Here is an 8,768-nt window from a genome sequence, read left to right as displayed (position 1 = left end):
TTTATTTTATGATTCAATTTATCTAGATCTGAGAGCAGGAGGTTGAGGTCTCTCACTAGTAGAATTTTGCTGTCTATGTCTTCCTGTAGTTCTTTCAGCTTCTCCTCTAACAATTTGGATTCTATCCCATCGGGTGTATACATATTCAGTATTGAAATAACTTTATTGTCTATGATACCTTTTAGGAGGATAAAATTTCCTTCCTTATCTCTTTTAATGCTATCAATTTTTGTTGCTGCTTTGTCTGAGATAAGGATTGCTACCCCTGCTTTTTTTACTTCAGCTGAAGCAAAATATATTTTGCTCCAACCTCTTACCTTTACTCTATATGTATCTCTCTGCTTCAGATGAGTTTCTTGTAAGCAACATATTGTAGGATTCTGTTTTTTAATCCACTCTGCTATTCGCTTATGTTTTAAGGGAGAGTTCATCCAATTAACATTCAAAGTTATGATTACTAATTATTTATTGCCCTCCATGCTATCTTCCTTCTGTTAGTATTTTTTCCCCTTCCCCCCTTATCTGCATTCCCCAGTATTTTGTTTCTGAATACCACCCCCTTCAGTGTGTTTGCCCTCCTATATCACCCCTCCCCTTTCTTTCCCCTTTACCTTTTTCCCTTTTCCCTTCCCTTCCTTTTTTTAGTTCCCCCTTTTTCCCCACTCCCCCTCCCTTTCTCCATCCCCCCTCCCTTTCCCCCCTTTTAATACTTGAAAGGTTAGATGTTTTTTAAGTTAACTAAGTATGTGTAAATTGACTTTAAGCCAAGTCTGATGAGAAGAAGATTCAGGAATTTCTCATCTCCTCCCTTCTTCCCCTTTATTATCATAGGTATTTTGTACCTCTTAATGTAATGAGATTTACCCCCATTCAATCCCCTCCCTCCTCCCATCTCTTTCCTGTCCCCCTTTTTAAGGAGGTAATGTTTTTAAAAATAATTCTGAGTCATAGAAAATTCTGAGTATCTGTCACTTCTAGTTAAGTACATTCTATCTAATAGAGTTAAAATTCTTGAGAGTTATTAGAGTCTTTTCCCCAAGTGCAGTTAAAGCCAGTTACATCCCATTGGATAGCAGTCTCATGGATAGATCATGAATGTCCATCACTTCTAGCTAGTTATATTCTCTCTGTTAGAGTTACAATTCTCAAGATTTATGAGAATCTTTTCCCCCATGCTGGCATATAGCCAGTTTCAACTTACTGGATAGTGGTTTTTTTTCTTTTAATGTCCCCCCCCCCCTTTTTTTACCTTTTCATGTGTCTCTTGAACCTCCTGTTTGATGTCCAAATTTTCTATTTTGCTCTGGACTTTTCATCAGGAATTTTTGGAATTCTTCCATTTTGTTAAATGTCCATCTTTTTTCCCTGGAAGAGAAGGCTCAGTTTTGTGGAATAGTGGATTCTTGGCTGCATTCCAAGCTCCCTTGCTCTTCGAAATATCTCATTCCAGGCCCTTCGATCCCTTAATGTTGATGCAGCCAGGTCCTGTGTAATCCTTACTGTGGCTCCTTGATATTTAAATTGTTTCTTTCTGGCTACTTGTAGGATTTTCTCTTTATCTGATAGTTCTGGAATTTGGCCACAACATTCTTTGGTGTTTTCATTTTAGGATCTTTTTCTGGAGGGGATTGATGTATTCTTTCAATAATTACTTTGTCCTCTGGTTCCATGATATCAGGGCAATTTTCCATCACTAGATCCTGTAATATTAAATCTAGGCTTTTTTTCCCCCTCTTCAATGTTTTCAGGAAGTCCAATAATTTTCAGGTTGCCCCTTCTTGACCTATTCTCAAGGTCAGTGGTTCTGCTGATGAGGTATTTTACATTTTCTTCTATTTTTTCTATTTTTTGATTTTGCTTGACAGGCTCTTGCTGTCTGATGAAGTTGTTAGTTTCTGCAGACTCCATCCTTTTTTTTTAGGGAGGAGTTTTCTTCATTAATCTTTTGCAATTCCTTTTCCAATTGGTCAATTCTACTTTAGAAAGAGCTTTCCATTTGACCAATTGAGGTTTTGAGAGAATTATTTTCTTTTTGCATTTGCCCAATTGAGGATCTGAGAGATTTATTCTCCTTTTGTATTTGTCCAATTGTATTTTCTAAGGATTTGTTTTCTTGTTGCAAGGTATTAATTGTCTCTCCCAAATTTTCCAGTTGATTTTTAAACTCCTTCCTTATTTCTTCAAGGAAGTTTTTCTGTGCTGAATACCAGATTGTATTCTCCTCAGAAATTCTAGGTCTCTCTGAATTAGGGTCTTTTCCTTCTAAGAAATTTCTATGGTTCCATCTTTCCACTGACCCTTCTTCATTTTGCTAAGTCCTTGAGTTGGGAAGGGGTTGGTGCACAGGGGCTTGGGATTGCTAGAGGCTTTACTCACTGAATGCAATTTCTCTGGCTTGCCAGTAGGAGGTACTGGTTGCTTTCTCTGGAGTGTCTGTGACCTTGATTGAGGCCTTCTCCTTTTGCTTGAAGGGAGGAGTTGGAGCTATTGAATGCTTTTGCCTTCAATCAATGGTGGGCTTTACCCTAGTTTGAGGTCATCCTTCCTATTGTCAGCTGGGCTGGTTCTTCTGATCATACACCTGTGCCTTAGGCAGAAGTGGTCTGAAATTGTTTGTTTCGGGAAGAGGCCTCAGCAGTAATGGAGGGGTGGACTCAGAGTTCCTCAGACCAGAGGAGCCCAGGGATGGTGTCCACAACTCTCCTGCACCAGAACTCTCCCCCCAGCCCTGTTGGCAAGCTCCAGAGGGACAGCACCAACACCAGTGCCTCTGCTCCCTAGTTGACTCAAGCCCCTGCTGTCTAGCCCCAGCACTGATCCAGCAGGTCTGGCTCTCGGACCCTCAGACTCCCCAGCTCCAATTCAGCTGCTAATCTGGTTGATCTGGGGCTGATCCGCCCTCTGAGCCCAGACTCACCTGCCCAAATTTGTCCAATGCTGCTGCAGGAGACAGATCCTGAGGTAGATGTTCTTTCTCCTGGCTTTTCTTTCTGGGTTTTGTGGGTCAGATTTCTGTTAAGAGGTTTGTTTCATATGCTAGATGGGGAAAGATCAGGAGACTTTGGAACTGTGCCTGTTGATCTTGGCCAGAAGTCTGTTTTTTCTGATCTGGGTAGATTTAAGAAAATGACTAGGTTATGTTTTTTGGTCATAGCTTTCAGATAGTTCAATGATTCTTAAATTTTTATTCTCAATTAGCTTTCCAATTTAGATATTTTTTCTATGAAATAGCTTATATCTTCTCCTTCATCCTCTTTTCACTCTCCTTTTTCTCCTTATGTTGTTTTAATATTTCTTATTGGCTCTTGGAGTCATTAACTTCAATTTTTTCCTCCATAGTTTTCACTTCTTTTATAATTCTAATTTCATTTATTAAAAAATTAATTATTTAAAAAACCTGTTGTTTAATTTAGCTCTTCTAGGAATTCTATTTGAATTTGTGCCCAGCCTGTGTTCTACATTGAAGCTTTGCTTGTAGATGTTCTATAGTCAGTCTGTTTTAGCAGGTTTATATCTTCAAGGTCTATCAACATAATATCTCTTTTTTAGTGGGATTCTTTTTGTTTTTTAGTTTGCTCATTCTTCCAATCTGTTTTCTGACTTATAAAATTTATGTTGAGGATGAGATCTTTTGCACTTCTGGAGGGAAAGTCTAATTTGATCCTACTGTTGAATTTTTGACTTCTTCAGTAACTTTTTATTTCTTATCTTCAATCTCTACATCTTGACTCTTTTGCCTAAACATGTATCCCTTATTCTTCATCCTTAGAAATTCCTCACTTGATTCAATCACTTCTAACAAATCTCATCCTAAACCTCTCCTCCCCTTCCTAGTTAAATTCCTTGAGAAAAATCTAAAATTAGTGCCCCACTTCCTCTTTTTTAAAAATTCTCTTCCAAACCCTCTCTACACTGTGGCTTCTGATGACATCATTCAATTGAAATCATTCTCTCCAGAGTTATCTGTCATCTCTCTCTCTCTCTCTCTCTCTCTCTCTCTCTCTCTCTCTCTTTTGGTTTTTGAAAGGCAGTGGGGTCAAGTGACTTGCCTAAGGTCACACAGCTAGGTAATTATTAAGTGCCTGAGCCAGATTTAAACTCAGGTCCTCCTGACTCCAGGGCTGGTGCTCTATCCACTATGCCACCTAGTTTCCCTGTCATCTCTTAATTACTAAATCTAGTGACCTTTTCTCAGTCCTAATTCTCCTTGACCTTTCTGCAACATTTGACAGAAAACCAATTGTTCTCTTTTTCTGGATACTCTTTATGTGTTAGGCTTTTGTGCAAGTGTTCTTTCCTATTTCTCCTCTTGAGATCTGTCTGACTCCTTCTCAGTGACTTTGATGCTTCTATGTCATGTCTACTAACCATAGATATACCTCAAGGCTCTGTCCTGGGTACCTTTCTCTTTTTATTCTATACTACTTTCCTTTGAAATCTTATCAGTTTTTATAGGTTCATTTACCATCTTTACACAAATAATTCTCATATCAACATAACTAGCCTTAGTCTTTCTGTTTAGTTATAGTTGCACATGTCCAAATGTCTCTTAGACATCTCAAACTAGATGTCTCATGGGCTTCTTAAACTTAACATGTCCAAAATGGAATTTGAACCCTGCCCCATTCCAAATTTCCCTATGTCATACAGACTTGTGAGCTCAGTATCATTTTTAATTCCTCACCCCTATCCAGTCCATTATCAAATCTTATTTCTGCCTTCATATCTCTTGAATATAATTCCTTCTCTCCACTTCCACAGTCACATCCCTAGTTCAGGTCTGCATCATTTCTCATATAATCTTCTGAAATGACCTTCCATCTGGTCACCCTTTTTAAATTCTCTCTCCACTTCAATCCATCCTACACTCAACTGATCTTCCTAAAACATGGGTCTATTATCATGTCACCTTCCTGCTTAGTGAGCTCCAGTGGCTCCATATTATAGGATTCAATATAAAGTCATCTCTTTGGCACTGAAAGGGTTTAATTATCTATTTCCCTTCTGCCTTTCCAGTCTTCTTACATCATATTCCACTTTGAACACTACAGAATTCAGCTACATTGGTTTATTTTCAGTTCCTCCAGTTTGTTGAGCAGGTCACTATCTACCAGTTCCATCTCTATGCCTGAAATACTCTTGCTATTCACAACTGCCTCTTATTCCCCTGGATTTCTTTAAAGTTCTGCTCAAATTCCATCTTTCATAGACCTCTCTTCCAGGTGCCAAGTCTTTTCTTTCATTTACTTGCTTATGTCTTGTGGGTGCCTAGTTATTTTCATGTTATCACTTCAATTAGAATGTATGTTTCTTGAGGGCAGGAACTGCTTTTTCCTTTTCTTTGTATCCTTCACTCTTAGCATAATATTATATATATATATATATATATATATATATATATATATATATATGTAGCGATACCAACATATTGTCATAACTGGTTTTTTTTAGGTTTTTGCAAGGCAAATGGGGTTAAGTGGCTTGCCCAAGGCCACACAGCTAGGTTATTATTAAGTGTCTGAGACTGGATTTGAACCCAGGTACTCCTGACTCCAGGGCCAGTGCTTTATGCACTGTGCCACCTAGCCGCCCCGTCATAACTGTTTTTGCTGTCATTTTACAATACTACTTCCTCCTCTCAATAGAACTCTCATTTGTAACAAAGAAGTGCAAAGGACCCTAACAAACCTACAGAAAGACCATATCTGATAGCATCTGCCTCATTCTATGCTGCTCTTCCAGAAGGAGATTTTTGTTCCATTGCATCCCCTTAAAGTGGGGCTGCTAGGGGTACAGCAGATAGAGCACTGAGTTTGACTTTGACCTCAGACACTTGTCACTTACTAGATGTGTGACCTTGGGAAATCACTTAATCCTGATTGCCCTACATCCAGGACCATCTGCAGTTATCCTGATCCATATCTGACCACTGGACTCAGATAGCTCTGGAGGAGAAAGTGAGACTGTTGCCTTAGCACAGCTCCCCTCACTCAAATCCAATTCATGTGCTTGTCATGGCATCACCTCCCTGATGTTGTGGTCTTCTTCAAAAATGAGGGACAAGCATTATCCCCTTAATGCCCAAAGAGGTTGATCAAAAAGAATCCTGATGTGATTATTGCTTTCTTTTATGTTGCTGTGGTTGTTGTATAATATCATCCTTTGGATTCCTTCTTTAGTTTCTTATTTTTTTTAGTTTTTTTTTTTACAAGGCAATGGGGTTAAGTGGCTTGCCCAAGGTCATGCAGCTAGGTAATTAAGTGTCTGAGGCCGGATTTGAACTCAGGTACTCCTGACTCCAGGGCCAGTGCTCTATCCACTGTGCCACCTAGCCGCCCCCTTCTTTAGTTTCCAAGGACAAGTGATACTTTCAAAAAAGTTTGGTTTGAGAGGTCTGATAAATACTCCTCTTTGACTCAATTGTGTCTAAAAAGAAATCAAATTTTAGTGAGATTTAGAAGAATAGTATAGAGAGAGTATGCCTGTTGTTTGTATTCAATTGTTTTTTTGGGGGGATTTTTTTTGGCAAGGCAATGGGGTTAAGTGACTTGCCCAAGGTCACACAGTCAGGTAATTATTAAGTGCTTGGGTCTAGATTTGAACTCAGGTCCTCTTGACTCCAAGACTAATGCTCTATCCACTACTCCTATTTGGGGCTTTCTTGGCAAAGAACCTGGAGTGGTTTGCCATTTCCTTCTCCAGATCCAAGAAACTTAGGCAAAGAGGATTAAGTGAGTTGCCCAGTCTGAGGCCATATTTAAACTCAGGTCCTCCTGATTCCAGGCCTGGTGCCCTATCCACTATGCCCCCTAAACACTCTATATGACAAAGTACAGTATAAACCTTTTCCAAGGATCCATGAAGGTCTTATCTTGTCCATGTTTTTCAATGGATATATATTAAGCCGCACTTTCTTATCACTACTAGAAAGGGGGCTCTCATGGGTTTAGGTCCATTTCTCTAAATTTTATTTAAATCACTGGCAAAAATCTACTATACTGTATGTATGTATGTATTGAAGGGGATATTAGTGATATGTTGGAGCTGGCTTGAACTGGCTCAAAAGAGTCAACTGTTAAATTTTCAGCATTAGTCTTTACAACTCAGAAAATGATAAATGCTACAAATCAGGTCTTGACTTGTTCCTTTGTTGGTTGTCTAGACTTAGGAAAGTGATAGAGAAAATTTTAATAAGGCAGATTAAACTTAAAAGTATATGACAGCCACATTTTTTTTTCCTCTTCAGAGAGCAGTTGTTAACATTTAGCAGTACACTTCTGATAAGAGGACACAGTATTGTCTTTTCTCCTGTTAACCACTTTTTCTGTATTCCTACTTTACTTTCATTCTTCTCCTCCAAAAGAACCGGAAAAAATGTTGGTAATATAAACAAACCATGGCTTAGAACCCATTATACCTTGCTCTATACTGTCTCTTCATCTTTGTAGAATCTTATGCTCTAGCCAACCTCCAAGAGCTCTGAAAAGAAAATTTCATTTTATGCAGATTAGGGTAAAACCCTTTCTGTTTTTACTCATCAATTTATCCTGATTTAAGGACAGTGACAGGAGAAGCATGTGCTGGGAAGCCCTCTTATTTTCTTTTTCTTTTTTGCCTTTCTTCAGGAAACTTGTATATAAAATTATAGAACAGCTCATGAAAAACTCTGGCCTAGTAGTGGTTAGAAAAACTGACTATAATTAGGCATATGACCTTAGGCCAAGTTATCCAGTCTTTCTGGATTGAGGTTTCCTCATTTGTGAAATGAAGGACTGAGGCATAGTAAGATCTCTTCCAGTTCTAATGATTGATGATGATATCCACAATAGATAATCTTGCAAGTCAAATGTTTGTATTTGTTTGTTTGACTATAAGGTTTGTATTGGAAAGCAGCAGTTGAGTATGTGAATCAGAGGGAGGCAATACTGTTTGGATCAGTTTTTTCAAAGGAACTGAACCCAGTTTACCTATAAGGTTGCTGGCGCTCTAAGATGTGCTTTCACAGGGTGTTATTTTTAACATGAAACAATATACATGGGAAGAGCTAATTCTTTCACTTCACATTCTGAATAGCTCTGGGAGCATTGTTTATAGATACATAGATTTGGGGAAAACTAATCATGATAGATTATTAGAGTTTATTCCCTCACAAAATAATCCAAAATTTTTTTGGAACTCAGGGAATTTCCTCTCATGCTTCTTATGCTTCAAACAGAGAATATTAGCCAATAAAAGACACAACTGTTAAATCTTTTGCTTGGAAACCTATATAAAGTGAGGCAAAGGCTCATAGGATTATATATAGATTTGGAGCAGGAAGAGATCTTAAAAATTGCTAAATTCAAATCTCTCACTTGAGAAATGAAAAAAAGTGAAGCCCAGAGAAGTAATTAAGTGACCTACCAAAGGTCACCCAGCTGTTAAATGTCAGAGGCAGGATTCAAATTCATGTCTTTCTAACTCCAAGTCACGCATTTTATCTAATACACTCCGTTTACTTTTGTACATCTGGGTAGTGAGAGATTCCCAGAAAGATCACATTACTATGTCAAAGCAGCCTAGTTTGCAAAGCTGAATATCTCAATGGGATGTTTTCATATAAAGTTAGAATACATCTAAATACTTACAAAGACCAGATGTCACTGGACAATCTTTATTTTTCCTTTAGAAAATTGTAATCATTGAAATAGAACTTAAAACTTTTGGAAAAAAATGTAAGAAAAGTTATTCTTTTCTGAGAAAGACATACTACTGACAATCAGAATGCT

The sequence above is a fragment of the Macrotis lagotis genome, chromosome X, assembly GCF_037893015.1.
Source record: "Macrotis lagotis isolate mMagLag1 chromosome X, bilby.v1.9.chrom.fasta, whole genome shotgun sequence".
In the NCBI taxonomy this organism is placed as follows: Eukaryota; Metazoa; Chordata; class Mammalia; order Peramelemorphia; family Peramelidae; genus Macrotis; species Macrotis lagotis.
This window is presented reverse-complemented; position numbering follows the sequence as displayed.